The sequence below is a fragment of the Adiantum capillus-veneris genome, chromosome 13 (assembly GCF_014529385.1).
Source record: "Adiantum capillus-veneris isolate H3 chromosome 13, ASM1452938v2, whole genome shotgun sequence".
NCBI lineage: Eukaryota > Viridiplantae > Streptophyta > Polypodiopsida > Polypodiales > Pteridaceae > Adiantum > Adiantum capillus-veneris.
This window is the reverse complement of record NC_140943.1, coordinates 35,470,853-35,484,784: the sequence shown is the minus strand read 5'-3', so window position 1 is coordinate 35,484,784 and position 13,932 is coordinate 35,470,853.

The window sequence follows — 13,932 nt, the reverse complement described above, 5'->3', positions numbered from 1 at the left end:
ATTTGATCGGTAGACGCAGACTGACATTAGTTGACCTAGTAGATGACGGCGCAGGTGATTCATTGGTTATGTCGCGAAGAGACATGGTGAAAAGTTATGATGGGAAAAAAAATTGATAAGATATACTTTTTGGGATAAACAGACAATTTTTGGGATAAAAAGACTTAAAAATATATTTTTTCATATATAGGTTCAATTTTTGAGCTCAAAGGAGGGAAATTTTTAAAATTTAAAAATTTCAATTTTTAGGCTTTATTAGATGGACGTTTTGATGATGTGGCATTGTCTATTTATTTTTGGAGTTAATGTAGAGAGGGACCCAAGGAATTTTAGATTTGGAGCTTATAAAAGCTAGATTCTTTTAAAAAAATACTGTTTTATATATATACATATATATAGGGACCTTTTGAAAGCTTAAAAGATCCATTTTGAAGATTTTATAAAAAATTCATTTTTTGGGGGTAAATTGATGCACGAACTGAAAAGTGGCTTTTGTCATAACTACTTACTCTCTTTGTTTGGTGATAGGTAGAGAGAGAATGGTTTTTCTCTCTACCTTTACTCCCCTCTCTCTCCTACTTTATCCCCCCTATTCCTCCTACTTTACCACCCTCATTCCCTACTTCCCCCCCCTCTCCTATCTAGAGAGAAGTTAGAGAGAGAGCTACAAAAGTAGCCCTATTGATTGTCTTTGTTCCTTCCATCCCCTACAAAATTAGCTTTAATCCCTTAAAATTAGGGATCCTTACATGGCCCCAAGGGGGTCCAATTTTTTCCTAATGAATGACATCCAACGCGATCTGTTTGAGGTTCAACGTTATCCAACTATCTACCTGCATACTGCATTAGGGAAGGTGATTGCATTCGACGGTGATCTCACCAAGGATGGCATCATTGATTTCATTAACAATCATAGGGATGTTGGTAATGAGCAAAGCATTGCCACCACTAATTACTGAGCAATTGGAAGTAGAGGAGGACCAACTCAAAGATGAGTTGTAGGACTCTCGTGTTTTTGGGTTTTTGGCAATGCTAAAACATACCTTGGAGAAGAAGAGATATAGGCCTACATTCTTTTGTATGAGTATTTTGAGCTTGCAAAGGGTCCCTCTAGTATTCAATGGGCCATGCAAGCTTCTCTTGTGTTAAAATTTCTTCATCTTCTTTTTCTTATTTGAGAAAGTCCCAATGAATTTTGCTTTGAATTTAACTCGTGTATATTCTCACAAAGACACCTAGTTTAACTCTATTGAAGGGTTTTAATAAAAAGACCATGCCGATTATTGAGGGTGTGATTCTTTTGGGACCTTTTTTTGGTGTGGATTCTATTGGGAGAAAAAACAAGTGTGTTGAAGGATACACTTAGAAAATACACTCTTCCAAAAGGAAGGACTTGGAAGGTACGCATGCTGACACACGTAGATGGACTTTCTTGACTGGGCTCGATGAGCAATGGAATAATGCCAACAAATTACCACCAACGTCCCCACGGATGTGAAGATGAGATCTCCAAAAAAATTTCCCACCAAAACTGGTCTCTCCTAGGTTGAATCAAACCACTGGATGTACTAATAAAAAAATCTTCAAACGGGTAGTGAGCCCAATTTAACTTTCACCTCGGCACAGAAAGCATTCTCTTCACAAATTTCATTTGTGAGGCATTGGATATCATCTTCCGTCCCTCTTTCTCAATCCTAGAGATAAGCTTGATTGTTGGGTGGACATGTCCTATACCCAACGTAGGTTGTTAGTGTGCAACATCTCCTAGTTGTAGAAGCTTGTGTGGCAGATAAGTGCATGTGCATCTTATCGATGATGTCATCGTATACGTGTAAGATTTTTAGTAAGCAAAATGGGAGAGATATCATGTGGATATCTACTCTAGCTATATATATGAGTAAAGCCCAAGGTGTATATATCTTATGCTAATGTATTTCTTGCACTTTCTAACTTGAACCTACTTTATTAAAATCCGTGTATCTAGACTCTCTCTCTCTCTCTCTCTCTCTCTCTCTCTCTCTCACACACACACACACACACACACACACACACACACACACACACACATTGTAGCAGCTTGATTGCCTTCACTTATTTTCCACACAAGTTTCTACAACTACAAGATGTTGCACACTAAAAACCTACACCGGGCATAGGATATGTCCACTTAACAATCCTCCCCTTGGGCATGGACTATAGTGAAGTAAGCTAGATCGAGACTCAATGCCATGCAAGCTAGTAGTCGCACAGATTGACGTCACATAGGATAGTGTAGTCTAATAGACTATAGTAGGCCTCAATTGATATGGTGTCACACAGACTAAAATTTCTCCCCTCAAACCAAGAAGATGGAAGACCATCCATAACTAAAGTAATTTAGTAAATGTGCAATGGTAATCAAGAGCGGTATAAACATGAAGATAGTTCTCCTCCTCTTGATCTTCCTCATCATATTTGGTGAACCCATGTGAAATGAGTTGACTTTATCCAATAGAGGGGCTTTCAATGCATCATCATCTAGGACCGTGTCTTCATCACTTAGGACAAACAACAAAGAGTACTATGAGTGCGACAAATTACGAAACTCATTAAGGTAATCCACGAACAAAATGCCACAATAGTAACACGACAACAAAGACAAAGGCAAAGGAAAAGTCAACCTTGCAGAGAGGAAGAAGATGAAGACGAAGATCAAGCGTAAGAGAATTGTCTCCATATTTGTAGCACCCGTGATTAGTATTGCGATTTTAATGATAAACTGTAGGGATGGTCTTCCACCTTCTTTGTTTAAGGGGAGGAGTGTTTAGTTTGTATGACACGGCCATATCAATTGAGACCTACATGCTTGACTACCCGAGTCTTAAAACGAAATCAAATCCATCTAAAGCATCATCCAAAATAGCAATACACTCTAAATTTTCCTCCACTAGCCAAGAATCCTATAAATTTCGTAAGCATTGGTACAAAGAGGATGCTTAACCTATATATTTATAAAAAGAAACATCATTAAATATAATATGCACATGAATATTATGTTTTGTAAAGAAATCCTCAGTATTCTAGCGCTCCATTAGATATCTTCAGTACAAGATTTAACATGCATTTCAAAAGTATTATTAGCCGGGGCAATAGCATCATTATTATGGATTGGCTGAACAAGAGCATTACATAGTTACACAGCATTTTGCACCCCCTCTACATTGATAACACTAGGTTGTGAATGGTTTCCATACCTTAGTTCTTTGCGATAACTTTACCAACAATTGAAATTCAACACCACTAAAGGAATTTGTATCAAGTGAGAAAGATAGCCCCTCATAAAGAAAAGACTCTAAATCCATATCTGCATCTTGTAGAGCACATCTAGAGTTTGATTCATCATCTACAACGTTCCTGAAACATCAGAGTTAATTGTAACCCTCATGCACATGGCATGGTTATCTCATTAGATATAGCTAGTATGTTTAAGAATAGTGCTAAAATGTAATCATGCTCCTCTGCTACATAATCATCCTTTTGTGGAGCCTAATTAGCTTCTTGATCTTCCTTTGCGTAACGGCATCTTGAAGCGTAGCTTTTTGACCCTCTTTTTCTTTATAGTGACATCCAATATTCCATGTACTCCAAATCCCCCAACTTCAGCAAGCTCCTTGGGCCACCCTTGCACCTCTCATGCATATGTGCTACCATCTACCCCTACTCATGGACCTTGAACTTGTACTCGAGCGAACTCATTAACTTTCTCTCTTCTAAATGTTCATGGTCAAACTCCTTTTTCTACGTCATCTACATACCCTCAGCTGTAGCGTCTCCCCCTTCTCAAAATAGCATCACTTTTCCTTTACCCGACCTACTACATGCCATCCTGAGCCTACAATGGAAACAATCCATCTTAGCTCCATTTCAAACCTCCTTCTGTATGCCTTTGATTACCAATGCTTAGAAAAACTCCAACTTAGCATCCCTTCACAAATCCTTCCTTGCATGCCTTCAATACTCCACCACTCGAGGAAATTTCTTTTAATCTCTTTTTCCTCCTTTCATGCCTTCATGCAATGTCAACCGCTTTCGTTGAGTTAAGAAAATGGCCATGAGAGATATTGCATTCACATAGCCAGCCAACCGTCCGCTTGCTACATCACATGACACTTCATTAAAAGCATTTCTTGTGCCGATGGCTCATAGCCACAAATAGATGCAATCCATGCCACACAATAGATTTCGGGTGAAAAGTACCTCGTCGGGGATAGCACAACCACCTTGATCGCCACTGATTCTAAACTGCAATTTCCTGCCATAGCTCCCAATTGGAGATCTTCTTGAGACTCAACTTCAAGCACATACAAACTTTGAAAGGGCCAATCTAGATCAACCATTTGACATACCATGATATCATCGCCACATGCAATGATCAAGCATCTACTTCAAGCTGCTTCTCTCTAGAATAGCCTCCCAATATTTTAAAATGCAAAGCCGTAAAAACTTAGCTATAGAGAGCATTGAGAGCTACAAAAAGCATTGGTAAGTTGTGCACTTCATGCATTTTTAAGCTTCTCAACAAGTAGAGATTGAGATTCATGATTAAACTGCTAAATTTCATATTTTGCATACACATCTCAATTGTCCCTACTACAATGTGCACTTAGCACAGACTCAAACACTCTACCATCCACCTGCTAGATTCCATGCACCTGCTTTAGGCTTCTCCATGGGTACACCATCTTTGGTTGCACGGACATTTATTTTTGTGCATATCTTGCTATCTATGATTTTCTCACGATTTATGTATGTTGAGTTGCAGATACTACCTTATACACCATTGTGCAGCCTTATTTGCATTTCTAGCAGTTTGATCATTGATGAGTTTTGATTAGACTCATTCATGTTGCTAAACCTTTTGTAGGGTCTTATGTGAGGTTTTCTTTGAGCCAATATCTTCTTTGAGTTGGGAGATTCGCAAATGTTACTAAATCTTTAGTGATATAGGTGGTTGAAGTTACCCCTTTACAAGGCCTAACCATAGGCCATGTATAGAGGGAACATCTAGGTGCTTTCTATGCCATATTGGTGGATCAAACTCAATTATTTTGGGCTGAATTTAGTGTATCTAGTTAGTGAGGTCTATATGCACGATATCAACATTTTGAAAGCTTTATACAATTGTTTTCTTAGTTACTATTCTGTTGTATTTACTAGGAAAACTGTGCTCAAATTTTTCCTAGATTCTTGCCATAGAAACCACTCTTGGTAGCTATGGCCTTGCCTTCTGAAAAAGATATCTACAATATTTGAAACTTAGTTGGCACAAACTGTGCATGCTCATGCATTGATTACATTATCTATGAAGCGCTCTATTACTCCTCATGTTTTCTCAACAAAAGTAGCAAAATAGGCTTGGGGTACTTTGCTTGGTCTTTATACGAGTGGCAATGAGGCTAATGCTACATTGTTTCTTAAAGACCTACAGTTGAAGGTTATACAAGAGGAAGATGAGATGGACACTTTTCTTGTTAGTATCAAGGATATCAATAAGCCACTCATTTCTCTAGGTGAAGTTATTTTTGACAGGTCAATTATGCAGACCGTTCTCGATGGGTTGCGATATTCTTACAAGACTCTCTCTACTACCTGGAGGCTTATTATAGGAGTGACTTTCAGAAAGCATAGAAAACATGCAATTGAATAGGAATTTGTTGTTTCTCAAAGAAGAGATGGTAATAGAAAGGCATCCACTTCTCATGTTTCTTTAGTGAGTAGAAGATCACATGTTTCCAGTTCTACTATTGGTAGCAACTCGCGAGAATTTTAGTGAAAAAAGCAAGAAGAAGTTGTGTTGCCATTACTGCAAGGTTAATGATCACTTGATAAAGCAATATCCTATGTTGAAGGCAAAAGAGCCCAAGAAGAAAAAGGTCCAATGCATCTATTGTAGAATTGTTGGAAATGCAGACATGTTTCTTCAGTGAGTAGAAGATCACATGTTTCCAGTTCTACTATTGGTAGCAACTCGCGAGAATTTTAGTGAAAAAAGCAAGAAGAAGTTGTGTTGCCATTACTGCAAGGTTAATGATCACTTGATAAAGCAATATCCTATGTTGAAGGCAAAAGAGCCCAAGAAGAAAAAGGTCCAATGCAGCTATTGTAGAATTGTTGGAAATGCAGACATGTTTCTTCAGTGAGTAGAAGATCACATGTTTCCAGTTCTACTATTGGTAGCAACTCGCGAGAATTTTAGTGAAAAAAGCAAGAAGAAGTTGTGTTGCCATTACTGCAAGGTTAATGATCACTTGATAAAGCAATATCCTATGTTGAAGGCAAAAGAGCCCAAGAAGAAAAAGGTCCAATGCAGCTATTGTAGAATTGTTGGAAATGGAGTTTGTGTTGTTGATGTAGATGCAGACATGGCATTTAGTATAGAGTGCACATATTATCCGTATATCCATGATGCATGTATGTCAATTTTTTGGTACCTTGATAGTGGTGATAGAAAGCAACTTACTTCACAAGGCGCAACTTGTTTGCCTCTCTCAAGGCTTTCACTAATGGAAATACAACTGCTTGTGGCAACAATGCCTCTTATCCAGCCAAGGGAGTTGGAACGATTGTGCTAACTAATGCAAATGAAAGTTCTTTCATACTTTTTAATGTGCTTTATGTACCAAGGATAAAAAAGAACCTTTTGTCTATATCTACACTTGTAAGACTTGGTCTTGTTGTCAAGTTCGTGGATGACTTATTTACAATTCATGATCTCAATTTTGATGATGAAATTGTTGCCTCTAGCATTTTGTGTTGTGGTTTGTATAATAATCTCATTTTGTATAGGCCTGCGTGGGAATTTTTTTGGAAATGAAATTGTGTATTTAAAGGTTGTTTTAGCTGCAAAACTTTGGCATGCACGTTTTGGCCATTTAAATTTTGTCAGTTTGTTGTGTTTGCAAAAAATTGATATGGTCATTTCTTTGCCGCCTCTTGAAGCACCTTCTAAGAATGTTTGTGAAGGATGAATTTTTGGTAAGATATTGTTAGCGAGTTGCCGTGATGGAAATCTGTAGCAGAGCTATCTAGCACTAACGTAATATTTAATACTCAAGGAAATGACTCGGATGCGGCACTACAGAGACTCTTTGAGGTTTTCAGTCCTCTAGAAGTGAAACCTAACAAGAAAATACATCAACTCAATAAGAAAACCACGAGTCAATGATCAGAAAGTCTTCATATGTCCTTTCTCACTGCTCTAGGTCATTACGCCATTTTGACACTCTAACGAACTCTTTTTTGCATGAACTTGAGTTGCATCTAGGACTCTTACCATTGTTGTTGAATCTTTTGATTGTTGTTTGGGAAGAAGATATTCATTCAGTGTTTTCTTAGGACCAAACTCTCTTTGATGTGATGGGAATCGACTATGTAGAAAATATCCTTAAAGTCCTCAACACTCAACTTGAGTACGGCTTCTGTCATTCTAAAGATAGGAATCAACATTTTTGAGCTTATGTATATTGTTTCTTCGTATTATACAATATTATGCATTGTATTCTTGAATAATACCATAAGATGTATAATCAGCCGTATAATCCTATAATCTAAATTTGAGTAAATAAAAACCATAAACACTAATGTATATCCCGTGTATGTGCATACACGAGTAGAGTTTCTAGTCTCTCAAGAAAAAACTCTAAGCCTATAATTTTTACATTAAAAGTATTAGCTTTGCCTTTTGCAATACCATTCGAAATAAATGTAAAACAAACAATTATTGCCAATACGAGTAAAGGCATTTACTCCTACACAAATCTACATAATGTCTATTTATGATATGTATCTATCTTCAAGTGTGAGTATATACTCCAACACATTGATAGATGACTTAAAATCCTAATCTTCTCCTCTTTAAGTGTGAGAAAACTCGAACACAAAAAGAGCGAAATTCTAATTTTTATAATTATTCAAAAAATATTTAATTTAAAATAAAAAACAAAAAACAAATTTTAAGTAATGAATTTTAAACATAAAATTTCTATTAAATTTTATAATCAACTTACATCTTTTTTTTTTTCAAATTTCTAATTGAAAGAGAGAGGATCACTCTTTCAAAACAAAATATACTAGGAATCCTTCGCCTGAAGTTTTCTTTGATCAAAGAATACTTCGATCGAAGTGTAGATAAATAATACGGGAGGCCGATTTCAATGACGTATCACCGTATTATATGGCCATTTTTTTGGGCCAAACGTACTATAGGATCATTGAACGCGTATAATACATTGAACCATTTTCATATAATACAACTTGGGTTTCTTCTAGATCTTTGACTGGCGGCTTCCACATGCCATAAGTCATTAGATTCCTTGTTGCATAAGGATCAATCAGAGTTGAACACGTGATTTTGAGTCTTGTTTCTCCACAAACATTGAATTTGATCACTGTTGGAGACAATGGAGTTTTGGTCGTGTCCTTGTCCTTTTCTCGATCTTGAGTTTGTTGAACATTTGATGTAGAACTTGGTTCTTCATCTATTTTCAATTGTGCACTTTCTAGAGCCATCTTCTTTGAAGCAACTTCTGTCGATTCTTCACGTATGTCAATGATGATATATTCTTGTGGTTGCTTTTTGTCTTTTGTTTGTGCTCTTGAATCACAATTCATGACATTGCTATCTATCTCACCTGTTTTGCTTTCATACAGGTTATATTAGCTTCCTTCAATGTTACCTTTATCGTAAAACACAGATTTATGTCATAGACATGCTCATCACAAAACTTTGTAGGTGCTATTTTGTTTACACACACATCTAGAGTAGAGAATATCTTCTCCCATCAAAAGGGTTCAAAAAAATATTCTAAGAACAATTCTCGAATGTAAGATTTATCCTCTACTGATCTCTCTAGGATGCAATTCTCTTTCCTCAGGCTCGCACATTTGGACCTCCGTACATCAAAACATGCTCTTTTTCATGCAATTGTGAAAGTATTTCATTGTCATCTACTGTAGTCAAGTTAAATTCATCTGTAGGAATTCGACTAACATCTGTATAGCTATGTGCTTTAGTGTTGATCCTCATTGTATTACACCATTGTGTTGCAAGTAGAGATATTCATAGCCCCAATCTTGAACCATTTTGAGTTGACGCATGAATGGTTGTCCCAAAATAACCTCAAAGTTGTTGCTTTTTCCAAAGTCCACCCCACTGCAAAAGTGCGCTCATACTCAATTCAACAAGAATATACAATTATTTGTTCAAGCATCCCCAAGGATCTCTCTACAGATCTGTTTGCTAGTTGCAACATCATCTGCGTTTTCTTGAGATTTGATCTATCCCAATTTTCCCAAATTTCTCTTGTAGCAATGGCTATCCCTGCCCCCCTATCAAGTATGGCTATCATTTTCATTTCCTTGTACATGAGTGGTAAGGTGGTGTCACCTTTATAGTAGTCACCCACCTTATTCATTGGTACTTGCTTTGCCTTTGGTTTCCTGGATTGAGTCGTACTCATTTCTCATCTGTGAGTTTCTCATGTGAAGGGACTTTCAACCCTATCATTTCTAGGTTTTTGTTCATTTGTCTCCAAAGGAGCAATCTGATCTTTAGAAGTTGTACAAGAGTAACGGTGTATCTTATAGGAAATGACATAAAATCATGCAGTCTTTTTGTGTTCGCGTCATCGATGGAACTAGATTCAATTGAGATGACACAAGGCTCACCTCGGATTTCTTCTCGTGGTCCCTTTTGAAAGAAGGTAAAGTCCTCAAAGTTTCCAATTTACTCTCTACGGATACTTCCATCCCTGCATCCTCATACAATGACTATATATCCCCATGATAAATGTCATGGTCCATGTTGATCTCTAGGATTGGTGCTGACTACAACATGAAACTAACATCTTTTTGGTTTTTGATCGTCTCCCATAAGGCTCGTCCACTTCAAGAATTGGCTGAATCTCTTGAGATTTGTCCTCATTCGTTGTGTTTGAAACAAACATTGTATCCAATGGATTTTCATTTCTTGATTTTGTTGGTTCGCCTATGTTGTTTTATTTTAACGCGCTTGCGTTCTCCTTTTCTAGTACAATTACTATTTTCTCAAGGATTTTCAATTTTTCTGGCTACATTCGAGCTTGAGTTGTCTATACAAGTCTTTTGCACATTTCCATTTGTTTTGTTTGGACCTCCGGGTACAAATATGTCAGTAACCTCTGTTCCAATATTTGATTGGGTTTTAGTCTTACCTCGTAGGCTTGCAATAGAGCATTCAAATGCTCATTCACCTGTTCTACTAAGATGAACCTACCAATGATATTTTGATATTATTTCTTTGTTTGTTTCCTGTTTTCCTTTTCTTGTTTTAGCTACCCTTTGGTTTGTTGTAGCTCGATCTCTAAGGCGGTGTTGTGCATCTCCGCTCCATGATGAGAAAAAGAGCAGAGGGCTAAGAATTAAGCCTACTTGAAGGCTATATGTTTATTAAGCAGTGATAAGCGCTTGGTAACAAGAAAGTTTAATGCTAAATGTATGTCAGATGCATCTTTCAAGGGCCAAAAACTATGCTTTTGATGCTAAAAGTGAGTATATTTGTGGTGAGCATATATAAAAGTTTATGGATTAGAACTACAATAATAAAAAATCTCTACGGGCCTATCTTTATGGCTCGAAAATTGGAGCTAGGGTGAGGAAGTTATGTCAGTTTAAAGTTTGAGAGGTTTGCAGTTCTGTACCAGTTTGGGCACCTCAATCAGTGTGCCATCTGGGAGTTTTTGAGCTTCAACCAAGTACTGGATTAAGGTGCACTTAATAGAGCAATAAGTGCTCATGAAGCTTTTTTGGAATGTCGTTCTTGGCAGTGCTTTAGTTGAGTTGTATGAAGGAGGGACCTCCAGTGTTAGAATTAGAAGGGTATGAGGAGTTAATAGATGTTAAAGCATTGAAACGCATCCCCACTGATAACCCAAGACTTGGAGTTTACTGCTGAGAAGAAAACAATGTTAAGGATTTGATATGGACTACCCATGCCACATCAGGACAACTAACACTCTGTGTATGACTTTGTGAGGTGATTCCGGACGAGTACATTCTCGGATTGGCCATTTGGGCATTTGTTGTTGTCTCCATGGCAATTTACTGTTGAGTTTTTTGCTCCATTTACAGAAGAGACTCTGTCAAAATTTTGCCAGATATGTATGCCTATTGCAGAGGCTAGTAAGCTTGTCTGTTTGCTCACCTTCTTTGCTAAGACAATGGTTTTCTCTTGGGTGGGAGAGTCTTGTGATCTCGAGAATTGTTTGCCATAATTTTGGCATGGATATGGAGACACTTCAGGTTAGAGGCGGTTCTCGCTCACGATCGCAACTGACATGTTGGCACTGCGGCCATGATGGACATATTAGGCACCGTTGCTTCACGGGTATGAGGCAACAGAAGAGGAAAATGCATGGTGCTATTATGAGGACATATGCTAGAGAGTATGCATGTGACGGGCATGCCAATTTTGAGTTTAGCTTGCCTTCAGACTAGTTTGTGTCTTGGGATAGCACATTGTCTATGCATTTTCTACTAGACAAGCATGTAGTTTTTCACGTGATGCCACGTCGTGATTTGTTTTTCTCTTTCTCTAGTGGGAGACTTGGTTGTGTGCAGTTTGCTAATGGTTTAGCATATGACATAGAGGGTGCTCGAGATGTATGCATGTGTTTACCTAGCAGTGCATTGCTTACGCTACGAGATGTACGTTATGTACCAGGACTCAGCCAGAGTCTCATTTCAATGTGTTAGTTGTTGCAGAGTAGTGGACATTGTGTACTGCTTGGAGAGAAGTCATTTTAGATGCATAGGGGATCACTGGTGATAGCTAGAGGTGCTGGGATTGGTCTGGTATATCCTTTGCATATTTTGACACACGAGGCGGTGTAGTCTCTGTGTATTTGCAGCCATGTTTGGAGTGAGAGATGAGGGGTGTCTCTTTTGTGGATGTGCTGCATGGAGAGAAGGTTGTGCATTTGTCTTGTGGTGACATTCACATAGACAATGGTATCTCTGGGGATGCACAACTTGATCAATTGAGCCAGAGATCGATGCATTGTTCTATGATGCGTCTGATATGTTTGAGGGCGACAGTGTCCTTCAGACAGTTGTGTCGATTGCAATGGTGCTGCTTTTTTTATTTTGCAATCATTCTCAACAGATATGCCTTTTCCAGACGATGCTGGCATGGTGATGCATAAGTGGTTCCTGACAAGGATGCATATGGCACTGTGGTTGCTGACAGGGATAGGCCGTTGGCACACATAGTGCATGTTTTGTCGGCTTTTGGGTCTCTCATGTCTGACCTTTTGGTCTCAAGACCTGATCTTGCTTATGTGGTTGGTGCAATGACTGACACTGGCATTGTGCATTGTGGAACCATGCAGGTCGTCACTCGATACTTGCATCAGGAATGTCATCGTAGCTCTAGCCCTAGTCGTATGCATGTTGCATCTACTAGAGCGGTTATAGATGCACTCACGTGTTTGGAGTGAGCCAGTGGGAATATGTTGAGAGCCGTCTTCTTTCACCTCTTGTATATACTAGTTATAGTCTAGTCTTCTCGCCACTTATCGGCACACATCCTTTCGTCGGAGAATGTTAGGTAAAGGCGGTGTCCCTCACCGTGCTTTGCTTGTGTCCGTCGGTCACTGTCCGACAGTCCACATTTATCTCCTTATTCTTTATACATACAAAGGATAAGGAGTTCTCACTCAATCTCACACTGTGCTCATAGAGTGAGATTTGGGAGCTCCACCCACATCCTGTGTACTCTCTCTCTCTCTCTCTCTCTCTCTCTCTCTCTCTCTCTCTCTCTCTCTCTCTCTCTCTCCGCCTCTCCGCAAACGCACCGCATTCGTGCACTCACAGATCCCAGATATTGTGTAGGAAAGAAACGGATATGGTAAATGCATCGATGACCAGTGGGGGAGCAGCGAGCTATGCACGGATAAGCTCATGTGCTACAAAGGCCTTGGCCCTAATCATCCGAGAAATCATAGAGACAAGAGGCCTCTCCATGCACTTCCATCCATCAGTATTGCCAGCCCGGCTATGGTGGTCTGATGTCCCATCTATGAGAGAGAGAAAGAGAGAGAGAGAGAGAGAGAGAGAGAGAGAGAGAGAGAGAGAGACTTTGTGGTATAGGTTAGCTAAAGCGTTTATCACAGTGCAAGGATTTGTTCTACTGTGAATGTAGGCATGCTCCAAGACCCAATCGTACTCTTGCACCCTAATATGCATACACATTACGGTTAGTTGAGCATAATAGTTGTACTTTATGACAGATGAGGGTTTTTACGAACAAAATAAAAATGATTGAAGGTGGTTAAAACCAATGTTCTAGAAAGATTTTGGCCTAGAGGCGATTGAAAATTGAGATTTGCTAGTAAAGGGAATAAAGACTAGAAAAATATACAAAAGAAAGTTCAATATTTTTGCAAATTTTACTAGTATTTGTGATTTGTGAAAAACGTGGTCATTTAAGAAAAATGTGTGCTTGAACATTGGTAATTGCAACATCATTTCACCATGAGAAGTGGATGCCGGGTAAGCTTATAACATTCAAGAAGGTTTCAAGAAATATGGCTACAATACAATAATTTATCCATGTCCGTTTGAGTTATCTTATGTTGAAATGAATAAGGAATCTATATGTATTCTATAATGGCAAAGAGAGTACACTTTACACGTGTCAACATCTATGAGCTAAAGGCTAAATGCCAAAAGTGAGAGAAGTTCACGTGCATGGGATAAAGAGGGGGAGCGAAAGAGAGAGAGACCTGAGGATCCACATCGACACGGAAACAAATTTTCACAATATTTGCCACATTGTGACTTACCTCAACATCATGAGCTTCTGTGAGGGAGGCGCCGCATACTTGGTTAGGTACGATTGAGGGCAGGGGACTGCCG